Source organism: Podarcis bocagei (assembly GCF_964188305.1).
Source record: "Podarcis bocagei genome assembly, chromosome: 10".
Lineage (NCBI taxonomy): Eukaryota > Metazoa > Chordata > Lepidosauria > Squamata > Lacertidae > Podarcis > Podarcis bocagei.
In genome coordinates this window covers 72761612-72776417 of record NC_138135.1, presented here as the reverse complement: position 1 = coordinate 72776417, position 14806 = coordinate 72761612, and the positions used below count along the sequence as shown (strand labels likewise).

Here is a 14806-nt window from a genome sequence, read left to right as displayed (position 1 = left end):
ATCAAGTGACCAATCAAATACCGCTAACTGACCACTTCTTATTCAACCCAGTTCAATTATTGCAAATATTCAATGAAACAGAGATTGTCCTTATGCAAATGGCAGAGGGCTAATAGGAACAACAGGAGTACAGGTGTTTTGCTCCCAGCGCTGCAGGAGCTAGGGACGGTCTCTCTGCATCACACACATATGTACTCCTAGTTTAGAAAGAGGCATTGGTTTTCATTCAACTCTTTCTGAAGGGTTAATGTCATCTTCCTTCCAAATTAGTTCGTGTGGCTTAACTCCTACTTACTGTTTGTTTAATTGCTGACATCTCTGAACAGGAAACACAGGATCCAGGAGGAACAATGAAGTAAATGTATAAACTAAGTCAAGTCTACTTGGGTTGCCAAGATGGTCAGAATTTTATAGGATAGCATTGGGAGCTGTGCTTGGGTTTCTGGAGGCTTCATACCAGAAATGCAAGCACCAAACTTCTCCAACCATTCTGCCTGTTAATAAGCTAATTATGGAGCTGGTTGGTAGCTTTTGCAGGGAGCAATCAGCAAGATCAGAACTATGCATGCAAGGGAAATGGTACTGGGGCTAATTTCAAAGCTCTGGTTTTGAAGTATAAAGCCCTATACAGCTTGGGACCAGGCTACCTGAAAGATCATCTCACCCCTTACACACCTAATTGATCACTGCGCTCTGCAATTTAGTGACTCCAGCAGATACCATCTTATCAGGAAGTCTGCCCTGCAGAATGTTAGAATCGGCCTTTAGTAGTAGTAGTAATAATAATAATAATAATTTATTATTTATACCCTACTCATCTGGCTGGGCCTCCCCAGCCACCCTGGGTGGCTCCCAACAGAATATTATTATTATTATTATTATTATTATTATTATTATTATTATTAAGCAACAAAACACCAGACATTAAAAACTTCCCTATGGGTGGCACCTACCCTTTAGAATTCCCTCCCTTTGAATATTAGATTGGTGACATCGCAGTTACCTTTTTGGCACCTGAAGACTTTGAAGAAGTCTTTTAAGTTGAAGTCTTTCCCCAGTCTGCATCAATTGTAGACTTGTTCTAAATGTGTTTTTAACCTGATTTATCACTTGTTGTTTGCCATTCATGGCTCATTTGGGATTCCATTGTATACTACTGAGACAGTAGGTCTTATGGCTCCCTCCATATCTTCTGGGAAAAGCAATTACTATTTGCATTGTGCTATATTTCCAAAGTGCTAGTCAAGTGATGACTACACAGCCTTGTGTCCTTGTTACTAAGACTGAGATTTTAACTTCTTCCTTTTAGTGAGCTGGTTTTATTATATTTTGTTCTTTTTTGTTTGTTATTCACCTTGGAATTTCTTTTTAAAATGATGGGTGGTACATACATTATTTTAGTAAAATTAATAAATAAGTGAATGTGCACATGTTGCTTGCTGATACTCTCCACCAGGCGAGTAAGAAAACTGAGAGAAGCAGCAAGAGAGTGGAATGCTGTACTGTATGTATCTCAGAAGCAACATGACTTCTTACAGTGAATGTTTGCCTTGACAGAGGTAATTAGACAATTCCAGTCTTAATTCTATATTGCAGTTCTGTAGTGCAATTATGAATAAATAATTCTGAATGGATGTAATAGAGTTTATGACTTATCATAGTTGAGTTGGACCCCCAGATTTAAGTTTTGCACAGATAAGGAATTGTATGCATAGCTAAAGATTAATTTGAAATTCCCTCTGAAGCAGCTCTCACTCCTTAAGAGACAAGATGAAAGTATTCATCTTAAGCTCAGCCCTGTAAAATCGAGACACTAATGATTCTTTTTAACAGAGAGCAAAGTTGTTATCTGGAGAACATCTATGAGACGCACAAACAAGGACCTGAACCAGCATTCATTAGACACATTTGGCAATCAGCAATAGAAATTTTGAGATTTCATCTACACTCCTATCACATTGTCTTTACAGTGATTAATGAATCCATTTTTATCAAGGCAACACTTACCAAGGACAGCTACAGTGGTGCCTCGCAAGACGAAATTAATTTGTTCCGCAAGTTTTTTTCGTCTAGCGAATTTTTCGTCTTGCGAAGCACGGTGTCGGAAAAGTTTTGGAAAAGCTTCAAAAATCACCAAACTCTTCAAAAACATCAAAAAAGGCTACCACACCGCGTTCTATGAGTTGCTCCTCGAAGTCAAGTTGCAACTGTATTAACGGTGTTAAGAAAAAGGAAACAAACTTGCAAGACGTTTCCGTCTTGCGAAGCAAGCCCATAGGGGAATTCGTCTTGCGAAGCAGCTCAAAAACCTTTCGTCTAGCGAGTTTTTCGTCTTGCGAGGCATTCGTCTTGAGGGGCACCACTGTAATGTGTTACACAGTGGAAAAGCAAATTCCCAAATAGGTTAATTCTTGAAGGGCTACCAAGGTGCCACTCATAATTGCTGCTCTTGTTCAGGTCAGGAAGTAGCCCATATTTTGAGTACCTGAAAACAAGAGCCCAGTGCACAGCGTGATCCTGCTCCCATGCTACAGACAAAGCACAGAAATTACAGTCACACCTATTATATAGCCTGCACCTAGATCCAATTCTTAACTATGTCATCAGTATTCAGTCAATGTACAGCCCAATATCAGAATGTGGATTATATACAGAGAAGCAGTATACGGGCCAGAAATATTGTGCACAACTTACTCACAAAGCACAAGTGCAAACTGGTCTTAATTATATGTTCACTTCATATGTTCCTAGACTGGAAGTGAAGGCTGAATGAAGGGCTCAGGAAAATACTGGTTACCGATAATCCTGGTACTTATTTTTTTTAAAGGTACTTCTCACCGTTCTCTATAAAACAAACTCGCTGTTGAACCAAATCTAAAAAAGAAAAAACCCACAGCAGCATAATTACAGAATCTCAAAATAATAAAGTAACAAAACCAAGCAAATTAACAACCTAACCAAACTCAGCTCCTACAGACAACCTCAGCAAGTACCAAAAACCTTCCATATAAGCTAGGTTTTCACAGTGCTCACTGAAGTATATCGTGTCAGGGATAGGCAGGGGATGACATTCCACTGTATCAGCACTACGACTGAGTAAGTGTGAGCAGGACCTCAGATGAAATAGTTAAGTAATAGCTACATTACAGGTAAAACATGATTGCTGCCAGGGCGGGAGTCTGGGGCAGGTCAGCAATAACTCACAAGATGTCAGTGAAGTTAGGTTTTGTAAGCACAGCAACTCTTCCCAGGAGATCTTGTCCCAATGAGGCAGTTGCAAGGACTGAAGGTCCCAGCCTTCCCACCACTCTCTAAGATTCCTTCTCCGCTGGCTACTTCCCAAGCAATCTGAGACGTCTTTGCTTTGTCTGTTTTTGCTACCTCTTTGGGTTCTGGGAGACCAGTGGAGAGGGAAACTGGTCACAGCAGGAGGGGGAGACTCCCTGGCTTCTTCAGTAGCCTGCCTGATCTCTGCCTCTTGGCTCCCCTCCTCTCCAGCCTTCTACTCCCAGTCTGCTCCCTCTTCTGCCTCTGACCACTCATTGTTGTCCCACCACCAATCTCCTGGTTCGGGGTGTGTGTGTGTGTGTGTGTGTGTGTGTCCCCCTTCGGGGTTTCCCAGCTGGTGCCTTCCACCACTCCTCTGTATCCAGCCAGTCCCTGACAATTCCTAAGGCATTATAAACCTTACAACTAAGATTAAAACTATAAAGGAGCACGGTTGGTGGGACCCTTTACTCAGGCTGAATCCTATTAAACATGGTTCATCCCACTGTAGTGATTCTGATATTCTGGATTGCTGCTGTCCTAGAAGTGCTAGTCCTGTTGAGTCAGCTCTGTGTAATGTAAGAACACCCAAGGGCCCAGCGCAAATTAGCGCCAGTAAATATGTGACAGCCATCGTGTTTCACCAAGTTGTTACGCAGAGGAGACTGTGAGGATGGCACATGGCACCAGAATCTAGTTAATCTCAGTGGACTGAGGCCTGGTACAAGCCATGTACACCCTACAATAGATTCTCATCCCCACGCCCTTGGCTCTTACCCTTTTGACTCCATTAAATGTTACCTAACATGAACACGTGGGATGGGGGTGGCGCTGTGGTCTAATCCACAGAGCCTAGGGCTTGTCGATCAGAAGGTCAGCAGTTCGAATCCCCGGGACAGGGTGAGCTCCCGATGCTCGGTCCCTGCTCCTGCCAACCTAGCAGTTTGAAAGCACATCAAAGTGCAAGTAGATAAATAGGCGTTTCCGTTCACTGCTCTGGTCTGCCAGAAGCGGCTTAGTCATGCTGGCCACATGACCCAGAAGCTGTACGCCGGCTCCCTCGGCCAGTAAAGCGAGATGAGCGCCGCAACCCCAGAATCGTCCGCAACTGGACTTAACGGTCAGGGGTCCCTTTACCTTTAACATGAACACAGATACCATGACTTTAATTGCAGTAGAACAACCAGCAGTAACATTGGCAAGCCTCAAAACTGAGCCCACTAACGTAGGCCTTAAATATTTTTATCTAGTCCTGTTGGCAGACTTCTTCCACTGGATAGAAGTGAATTTTTCCCCATTGCACATTATTCAAGGCTAGGAGATCAAAAAACTGGTTATCTAAAAGGTGTACGACAGCCCAAGCTAGGCTGTCCCAAATGAGTCTTAATTTAGGCAGTAGAGACATTATTTTTATTGCACCTCCCATTCTTTTCCCAAACTATTTAAATTGTTGTTAAATATTTGTAAAATGCCACATTTGCTAAAACCCTCCTACTCAAACTACCAAAAAAGTCCCTTTATTTGCCTGATAACAATAGTTCTTAAAAATTACCACCAAGACAGTTTGTCAGTATGAGCAAAACAACCCAGTAAATCTTCACAGGATTAGAAACTCCACAGTTGGTGCTTAACTTCAAGTAACTTCTGTAGCTCTGCGGTTTCCTGTTTCTGCATGTGAACTGCCTATATTCATGTTCATTTTATCCTATGTCTTTTACACTTCACTTTAGACAAATAACTTTCTTGGGACCAGTTTTTCTATTTGCAGTATATGTATAAACTCTACATAAAATACACATAATAGAAGATGCCATTTTGTGAAGCCACATTTTACAGAATAAGGACATCTGAAATTATGACCATCAAGTATGTGTTAAGTGAGACTTGCATGAAGCAAACATGTTTAGGAGTGGGCTGCAATCTTTAAAGTTCTTTCACAAAGAATCCAAGTGGATGTCTTTAGCATAAGCCTGGGTACAATGGCAAAGGCATGCATAACCTTTGGATATCTTTAGACAGATGTGAAAGAAACCAGTGTAGAACTATTCATAGAAAACCAAATACAATTATGCACAATAGTATTTGTATAATAGTAACAACAATAAACACTTGTGTCCTCTAGATTGCATTTTCGCAGAATTACCAGGTTCTGTTCCAGTGCACAAAAAAAGTTTAAAGTTGTGTTTCCTCTTCCTGTTCATTTATTTTAAGACATAATGATCTACTGTGAAATCTAAGGAACATACATGCAACTTATTTCAGGTAAACTGCTCTCTAACTGCTCCACTGGAAGTACTAGAATATACCCATTAAATAAATTGCAGGGACAACAAATAAACCTTACATTTTAACACTACTAGCTTTCAAAGTGCTTTTTTAATGCTGGCAAAATATAAATATCTGATTAAGTTAGTTGTCAAAATACAAGTCTCTCCTTCACAGAACCTCATGTTTGTCCACCACTACTATCAACAAACTAGCAGGTTTTTTCCATCCACTTTACAGTTGTAGGTTCAAGGGAAATATTGTGTTTTTTATTGTGTACTTTTAAAGGGAAACAGGTTGCTTACAAAGCTTTAAAGGCAAGGGGGCTGGATCCAGAGTTGCATGAGAAGGCTGCTCACACACAATGGGGCTTTCATGCCCATTCCTCCCCCCCCCCCCATAGCCTTTACCTACCCCATTCTAGCAGATCCCTTGACTCTTCAGGATGGCTGGGAGGAGGGGGGTAGGAGGCTGCAATAGGAAGGAGAGGCGGGGAAGCCCCATGTGAGAGCAGAACTTTGTTCACATGACTTTGGATCAAAAAAGCATAAAAGCAGTGACTGAGAAAGGAGACTAGTTTAAAATAAAATGCGTAAGAGGTTAGACAAACTTGTTGAAGTAAACCTTACCACTAAATACAACATGATCCATTCTCTAAAGCACTGGGTTAAAGACATTTAAAGTTTGGATCATGTACAACGTATCATATACTATATTATGTTGGTACTGGGACCAAGGAGCCCCAAAGTCTGTCTTCGGGAGACAAAATTATGTATCTGACTGGGATAATTAACTCAGCCCAGCTAAATGATCATATGCTCTTATTTTATGCCTTCTAAGTTTCCTCATTCTACAATGTCATGTTTATGTTAGTCCAAAAATTACTCTGAAAGTGTGGCTAAGAGCTACACAGCTAACACTCTAAAGCAATACAGTAATTTGATAAAACAATAATCTCTATTTTATTATATTGATGAAGGCTTGAAATCTAAACCCATGAAACAATGTTTCATGTTTCAGTTAAGGTGCTGTGATTAAAATATCATCCGGCAGCACTTTTATAACAGCTTCTTTGAAGAATCACACCTTTCGGTTTGTAAAGAAGTTCATAATCCAGAGTTTTTACAACTTGAGTTTTAGTCATGTCAGGTACTAGGTAAACTTTGCACGCAGAAGTGTAGGGTATATCATCTTATATGGACATTGAACTAAATGAATCTCAGCACATTTAGAGAGACATTCCCATTTCTCATCTAGCAGCAGCAAAACTTGTTTTGTGCTGGACAATTTAGTGGCAGGACATTTTTATATTTAAACCCATAAGTGATCCAAAAGTTTTACAACAAGGAGCCAAGTATATTAAATCATCATTCAAAAAGCTTTATACCACTTGCTATATTTGTAAGAGTATTTTCCCCTTCAAATTCTTTGGCTCCACTCAGCAGCCGCCTTGCTGACTAAACAGACAGCCCCAGATGTTGTTTTTAAGCTAATATTCATTTCATTCTGGAACACCACACATACTATGAGATGCCTGCATATAAAATGCTGCTGAATGTCTCTTAATTTAGGAAGGTGAAAATATGATTTGGACCTTTTCTACTAGATTTGACAAAGGATTTCAGAGAAGTAGGTTATTGGATAATAACAGCCTTTACTAAAACATTTTTGGAACAACAAAAGTGAGTCATATAATTCTTCCTATTTTGTTAATCTCTCAGGAATATTGATGAGTTCTGTGTGTATATGTGTGCGAAATAAGTAATGTAACAGGTTATAAAAACATACAGCCTTCAGAAAAATTCCAGGATTGTCACAATACTAAGTACATCTCAAACATTCAGTTCCTCAAAATACTTAACTACCGGTAGTTTTCACACTCAGCTATACCATTAGATCTTATATTCACTTATATTTATAATCCTTTGTACTACTCAATCATGGTCACACGATCCAAATATGCCCTTTTAAAATGTGTTTGGGGGGAGGGGTTATTGGGTTGTTCTTGCTTTTATTTTGATTATGTATTTTGTGGTTTTTATATCATGATTTTATCCTGTGAGCCGTCCTGAAACCTGCGGGTATAGGACGGTGTGCAAAATTAATAATAGTATAAAAAAAAAAAATAAACAGAAGAAATACATCATTGTTTTATACACCCTTTACTCTTGTCATGTGAAAAATGATAGGAATCTATAAGAAAAGCTTATTATTGAGGCACTACAAAATAAGTACACAGTGGAGTCCTTGTCTATGGCAAAGTTCTACTGCAGTAAATAAAATCATTCATCCATAAGGCTAGTGAAAAGAAGGACTTCCCATTGCTTTCTAGTAGCCTCTGCCAGCAGATCTATGAATGGCAGCACTTTGCCTGCACAACTGCAGCTTTGTTAATTTGATCTGAAACAGAGATGCTAACTTCTGCAATATATGAGCCTGTTTCTCTACATCATTACTATACATATGCCTCATTTGCTACCATAGCTTCACTTATGAACTTTTCCACAGCTTAGATCAGGACTGGTGAGCCTAACTAGGCCTCCAAGCATTGGAGACTGGCTTGCCAGTCTGCTTTGGGCAAACCATGTCCACCTTCCACACTTTAGGCATCATATGTGATATCAGATACAAGGAACTTCAAGCCAGAGCTAAAATGAAGAAATGGGAACACCCTCTTAAGTATGCTTCCTTTCCTTGCTGTCAATTGCCAGCTTGAATTCAAGCTAGTGACAAAAAAATGTTCTTCTGCAGTGGCTTACTGTGATCACTAATCAACTGATTGGCACTCCATAATGCAGCTGAACCCTGCCCCAAACAGGATCTCTTGGTTCACCTAACATCCACTTGATAGCAGATGACTGACAGCCCTGCCCACCAACGAAGAAGGTTTTGGGGAGGCAAAATCCAGTCATATTCTTTCTATTCCCCATCACTTTCTTAGGCAAATTCCATCACTGATCAAATTTACAAGCATCCTTTTCACAAGCACCATATATGTTATTGCGGCCATACCACCACTCAGTCAAGTTTATTCTCGTAGTCTTGAGATGAATGTAGTTGCAGACAGGTTCTGCTGTGGACCTGTATGGTACATGTCCTGCTTCTAGAAATGAGTTGCACTGTTTTCATGATGCCTGGGCTGTTTGTGTTAAAAACCTTCGTTAAGAATGCCATATAAAAGCTATTTTTGAACTATCTCAATTCTAAGTATCCTGGTTGTCTACAGGCAGGATAAGAATATGTTCAGATCCAAGCTACTGTCTCCAGGGTATAATATGCTATCAAACGTTCCCAAGAACTTGGTGGTATAAACATCAACCGAACCCGTTTGCCAGAACAACTCTTCTCATTCCTCTTGGGCTTCCTTTACTTGGCACAAACTTGTCATCTACACAAAATGGCTATCTTTTTATCACATGAACAATTCAGAGATTAACAAATAATATGGTGATCATGAGGCTAAAGAGCTCAGTCCCTTTCTCACCTTATGTTTACAGCATGGGAACTGTTACAGCATGGCTAGGGAAATGTGACAAACTGAATCACACAGCAAAAAATTGTTTTTTGCTACCATTGCTCCTCTGGAAAACTGGGGCATGTTGGCAAGGAAAGGAGTCACAGATAAGGGATAGCCATTATGGTGCTACAACATCCATAGGTCTCAGCCAGCATGGTCAATAACCAGGAACAATGAGACTTGTAAATGGCAGGGAATCACACTGCCTACCACTGTGCTACATCTTCTCACATTATTTGATATATGACGGAGTCCCACTGTAGTGATGCAATGACACACATGTAACATGAGGGACCCTCAATTAGTAAGAGAAGATGTCTCTTTTTAATTTATTTATAAAGTGGTCTGCTACATGATTATTATTTTTTATTCATTCTAAAAAAGTTTGCCATCCCACTCAGTGATATTCCATTTTTCTGGGGAAACCAATTGGTCATTTGTCTATTGTCAGGAATCAGACAAACTTTGCAACTAGTTCTACACCCCAAAGGTGTAGAGGGGCTAGGGGCACTCCCTCCCTTATGATGACCCTCTTAGGTATTGTTTCTGAAGTCTAGAGGGGGAGGCATTATTTGATCCCCATGCCTCAATCTCTCCACAGCTACTGTATGTGCATGGCTGAGAAGGGCAATCTTTTCTCCATCTCTATATTGCTTTTTTACGCTTGGGCTGTCTATCATCTACAGCCACCAATGTTAGGTCCCAAAGAAGAGTCTCTTTTTAGCAAGCTGCCTCCCTGCCCCTCTTCTTCCTTGTACTTGGTTTAGTAAAGTTCTCCCGATTCAGGCACTTTCCTAGCACACAAGTCTAGCTGCATTAGTCTTGGTAGACTGGGAACTTACTAGCCAAGTGGAACAGCTGCATACATATGCCAATTCTTGAACTCCAGCAGGAAAATGAGAGTGTGGGGGCCTGGGGACTGAGTTGAGTTCATATGGCCATCAGGAACTTGGGCTAGATCGCCTTTTGGGGCAGTGACAGAACTTCTGCTACAAAAGAAACACTTAGAATAGGGATGGGGGAACCTGCAGTCATTCAGATATTGTTAGAATGCAATTCCCACCATTCGCTATGGTGGTTGGAGCTGAAAGGAGTTGGAATACCACAACATCTGAATGGTCACAGCTTCCCCACTCATAGCTTAAGGCTAGCAGGCCTCTTTTGAGGTGAAAGTCCAGAGTGGAGACATGAAAACAATTGAATTCCCTAAAGTTCCCTTCTAGGATTTAAGGAGCTGTAGCAGAAAAGGTTCCAACCCATAAAATGAGGTGGTATTGTTATTAAATATTATTCTGGCATAGTGCAGGGTGTCTGTGTAATGCAAATAAAAAAAATCACAACCTGAAAGGTTCGTCACTCCTATCTTGTACTATCCACCCTGTATCTCAGTTGTTGAATAAAAATAGTAAAAATACTTTCCTGAAAGATTCTCTAATGAAGGAACCCAGCAACTGAGGTATTTCCCTTTGCAGACCCCACATCCCATAAGTATAGTGATAACAAAGGGGAAGATGATTATTGCTGCAAGGTTTTGTTTGTTTTGTGCCCCCAGGTTTTTGTAAAAAAAAAAAAGACACTAAAAATAACACTCATGAGGACATACTTCTCATATTTTAGTGCAGTTATACAGGCTCCTATGAGTAGGCACCGCTGTGTGATTTATGAGGCTCAGTGGAAGATACTAAACTGGTGGAGGTCAGGAAGGAGCGGCTTGTGGATTCTATTCAAGGAATCTCTAGCTTTTCCTGGTAATTCAGCCATTGCCAAACATACAGTGGGCCTTTGGGCTTGTATTTTCCAGCAGCAGCTCTCAAAGATTGGCTGTTTCCAAAGCAGCTTGCAATATGTCATGTTCATCCACTATTCAGAATTTTTTAAAAATAAAATTACTAAGCTTGCCTAAAGTAGTCCTTTGGAACCAAGCCAAGGAATTTAACACATTAATTCCTGCACTGGGACATTCCAAAAGTAGATCAAGCCCCCAAACTACATTTAATTAAAAGTGAAATAATATGCACACATATTAGAAGTAAATCCTACTGCACTCTGTGGGAGTGCATGAAAACATGAACAGAAATCATGCTACAAAAGTGTATAAAGTCTGTTCCTCAACCTCATGGGCTAATGTAGTCAAAGTTCAAAGGATTTCTAAGGATATGGTTTTGCCAAGTATCAACTTTAATCACTCTAGAGATCACTGGGTCAAGTATCCATTTGCCGCTGGGTGAACTAAAGACAGTATGTGATGCAGACACACAGAATTTTAAGGGGGTTTTTAAATGAAGTGGACTATTTCTCTAGCTTTTCCTGGTAATTCAGCCATTGCCAAACATACAGTGGGCCTTTGGGCTTGTATTTTCCAGCAGCAGCTCTCAAAGATTGGCTGTTTCCAAAGCAGCTTGCAATATGTCATGTTCATCCACTATTCAGAATTTTTTAAAAATAAAATTACTAAGCTTGCCTAAAGTAGTCCTTTGGAACCAAGCCAAGGAATTTAACACATTAATTCCTGCACTGGGACATTCCAAAAGTAGATCAAGCCCCCAAACTACATTTAATTAAAAGTGAAATAATATGCACACATATTAGAAGTAAATCCTACTGCACTCTGTGGGAGTGCATGAAAACATGAACAGAAATCATGCTACAAAAGTGTATAAAGTCTGTTCCTCAACCTCATGGGCTAATGTAGTCAAAGTTCAAAGGATTTCTAAGGATATGGTTTTGCCAAGTATCAACTTTAATCACTCTAGAGATCACTGGGTCAAGTATCCATTTGCCGCTGGGTGAACTAAAGACAGTATGTGATGCAGACACACAGAATTTTAAGGGGGTTTTTAAATGAAGTGGACTATTTAAATCACTTTATTACAGCTGCATTCCTAGAGAAGCAGCTTGTCGATCATTTGTCTAAACTGCAAATCAGCATAATCCTATCCTTATTTAAATGTAAACATTGTTGCAAATTCTTCATATTTTTTCAGCAGTAATAGTGTACAGTACTGCCTAATATGATCCACTAAGAACAAAGAGAACTATACAGAAATCTTTCTCCAAAGGCAAATTGGATTACAAAGATTTTACATAAGGATTTCTTTAAACAGTCTTCTTATTTGTCCTCTCCCACCAACAACATAAAAGCTTTCATTACAAATACAGATTTCTAAAATTAAAGGTTTTATTTGGAACACAGGAATTGAGTTCTAAAACACTTGACAATATAAATTTTCCGTGAAACAAATTTTCTAGGGAAAGACAAGTTAAGAAGGAAAACAGAGACTGGTCACCAGAGACTGGTCAGCCAGACGGAGTCATACCAGTAAAATTTCTTGTAAAGAAAGGCCATGCCTGCAAGGATCTAAACAAACAATTCAGGCACTTAAAAATTGTGGGGGGAAACAATATTGCTAAGAACAGTGCACCATTGAGGTTTAATGAAGTCCCTAAGTGATGTGAGGTACCTAAGACATTACAAAGAATAAGCCATTAATATCTAAACTTACTTAACAAATAAAAGAACACCACCACACTGACCACAAGGCCAAATACACATTGTAAATGATACATAAGTGAATATCAAGAAGCTGGAGGGAGGGAGGGAATCAAACATAGCTTTTGTGGTGTTTCAGTACCCCATATTTTACTGCAATTACTTGTCCCAACATCCTAGAGCAGATCCCAAGGAATATTTTAGGAACAATTTTAATACAGTGGTTTGGCAGATGTTGTCAGTGAAGACATTCCAGGTGAAAGGTTCAACATGGTCTGCTTGTGAAACAGACTACAGAAGTTAGCATCCTTTGACTAAAAGAGATGGGAGACCGTGGTGAGAAAGAAAGGGGGAAGAACAACAAGTTTGGTTGTAGAGATGGTTGAATTTAAGAGCAAGGGCTATGAACGATTCACCTGCTCTAAAGAGTATGAACCCAATACAGCTTTACTGAACTATACCTGGACAAAATAAAATCACCTTATTTGACTGGCACAAGGGTGCAACAGATTGTGCATAATCTTGTGGTAGACTACAGAAATTTTGTTGCGAGTGACAGAAAAGCACAATGAAGATACTGATAAAGGGGGGGGGGATGCACTGATAGAAAGGGAACAGGGTCTCAATATCCCCTCCTTTTTTTTCTTAGTTGTTTCTCTGACAGTTGTGAGCATCTGAAGGATCTGGAAGAGACACATCAGCACATGCACAAGCACCCCTGCAGCAAAGGACGCAATGGCAGCCACCAGGACGGCCTAGATGAACACAAACGCACAAATCCACAACGATCGGAGCCGTTACCTGAATCCTGTGGGAGCAAGCAGAACTCACAAACCCTTGAACACGATGCAACTCAAGCACAAACGCTGGACGAATTGCACGGAGGAGCACAGAGGCCGAGCTGGCAGCTCATGGAAAAAACTGGGGGCTATAATAAGGCCAGCTTTGCAAGCGCCGCCGGGCTTCTCCGGGCTGCCCTCGCCTCCCTTCAGACGCGCCCGTCGCCTCCTCCTCCCCCCGCTCCGCTTTCCAATTACAGCAGCCCAGGCTGCCCTGTCCCGGCGTGAACCCCGCTCGGCGCCGCACGCTGGCCGGCCGGCCGGCCGCCCTCCCCGGTGTCCCTGGCACCGGACCCGCTGGGCGCCTCGCCACACGCGCGGCACACCCCTCGCCCGCCCGCCCGAGGCGCCACTCGCACCTGCGGAGGAGGCTCAGCAGTGGCGTAGCGTGGGTTGTCAGCACCCGGGGCAAGGCAAGTAATTTGCGCCCCCTAACCCATGGATTTGCGCCCCCTAACCCTAACCCCCAGATGTTGCGCCCGGTGCGGCCGGCCCCCCTGCACCCCCCACGCTACGATCCCCTCCCAGGGCAGGAGGCGCCTCTGGACATCCCCACCCCGCCGCCTCTCCCGCTCTGCCCTTCCCCTCAGCCGTCCCTTCCCACGCTCTGGGAGAGACCCCCGCCATACATCCCTCCCCCTCGGTCGCCTCAGCGCTCGCGCGGGGGGGGGGAGCGGGGTTCGAGTCTCACCGGGTCTCCGTGCTCGCCTCACGCGGCAGAAAGGGGAGCGGGGTTGGGGGGGGCGCCGCGGCCGAGGCAACCGTCCGCCCGCCTGTCAGCCCGTCCGTCCCCTCAGTCAGCGGAGAAGGGCACGAGCCGCCGCGCGAGGCAACAGCTCGCGGCTCCGGGGGCGCGCGCTCGCGACGGCAGCAACAGCGCGCTGCCGCGGGAAAGGCGGCCCGTCAATCATCGCCCCTCCTTCGCTCTCCCTCTCTCTCTCTCTCCGAGGAAGGGGAGGGGGGAGGGATGCGGCGCGCGCGCGGCGGCCGGAAAAAAATGCAGCGCGGGGCAGCCGCTCTCTTCGACGCCGACGGCCTCAACATAAACAACTTTCCTCATTGGACGGCGAGCCCCTGGAGAAGGCGGGGCCGAGGCGGTTTCAGCGAGCGTTTCGCCCAATGGCGCCAAAGAAAGCGGCCCCTCGGTGAAAAGCGATTGGTAGCCGCAAAACGGGCTTTTTCAAAGCGGCTGTGATGGGCAGCTGTTCCCGCGAGTAGGAGGAGAGGGAGGAGAGAGCGTAGTAAGTCACGCTTCGACAGAAATGGGTAAGGAAGGGGGGAATCTTCCTCAGGCCTGTCCAATGGGCACTTAGCGAAGGCGTGCTGCCCGCGAGGTGGGATTCGATGCGGACAACCCAATAGGCTTGGAGCAAGCGACATGACAGGCACCTTCTGCAACCAATGAGCGTGTCGTGCGGGCTGTGACGT

The 14806-nt window shown here is 42.8% G+C and overlaps 1 protein-coding gene across 6 annotated transcripts in view; it reads right to left on the bottom strand.

The window, feature by feature from the left end:
- Positions 1-14261, bottom strand: part of PHTF2 (putative homeodomain transcription factor 2) — a 68798-nt gene extending 54537 nt beyond the window's left edge. For 2 of the 6 annotated variants that reach the window (XM_081210698.1, XM_081210703.1), the window contains exon 1: positions 14070-14261. The gene's annotated coding sequence lies outside the window, so the exon portion shown is untranslated. Of the gene's footprint in view, positions 1-675; positions 697-5946; positions 5969-13340; positions 13520-14069 lie in introns of those variants that run through there. The other 4 variants (XM_081210702.1, XM_081210699.1, XM_081210700.1 and 1 more) reach the window with 4 other exon arrangements.
- Positions 14262-14806: the final 545 nt, after the last annotated feature.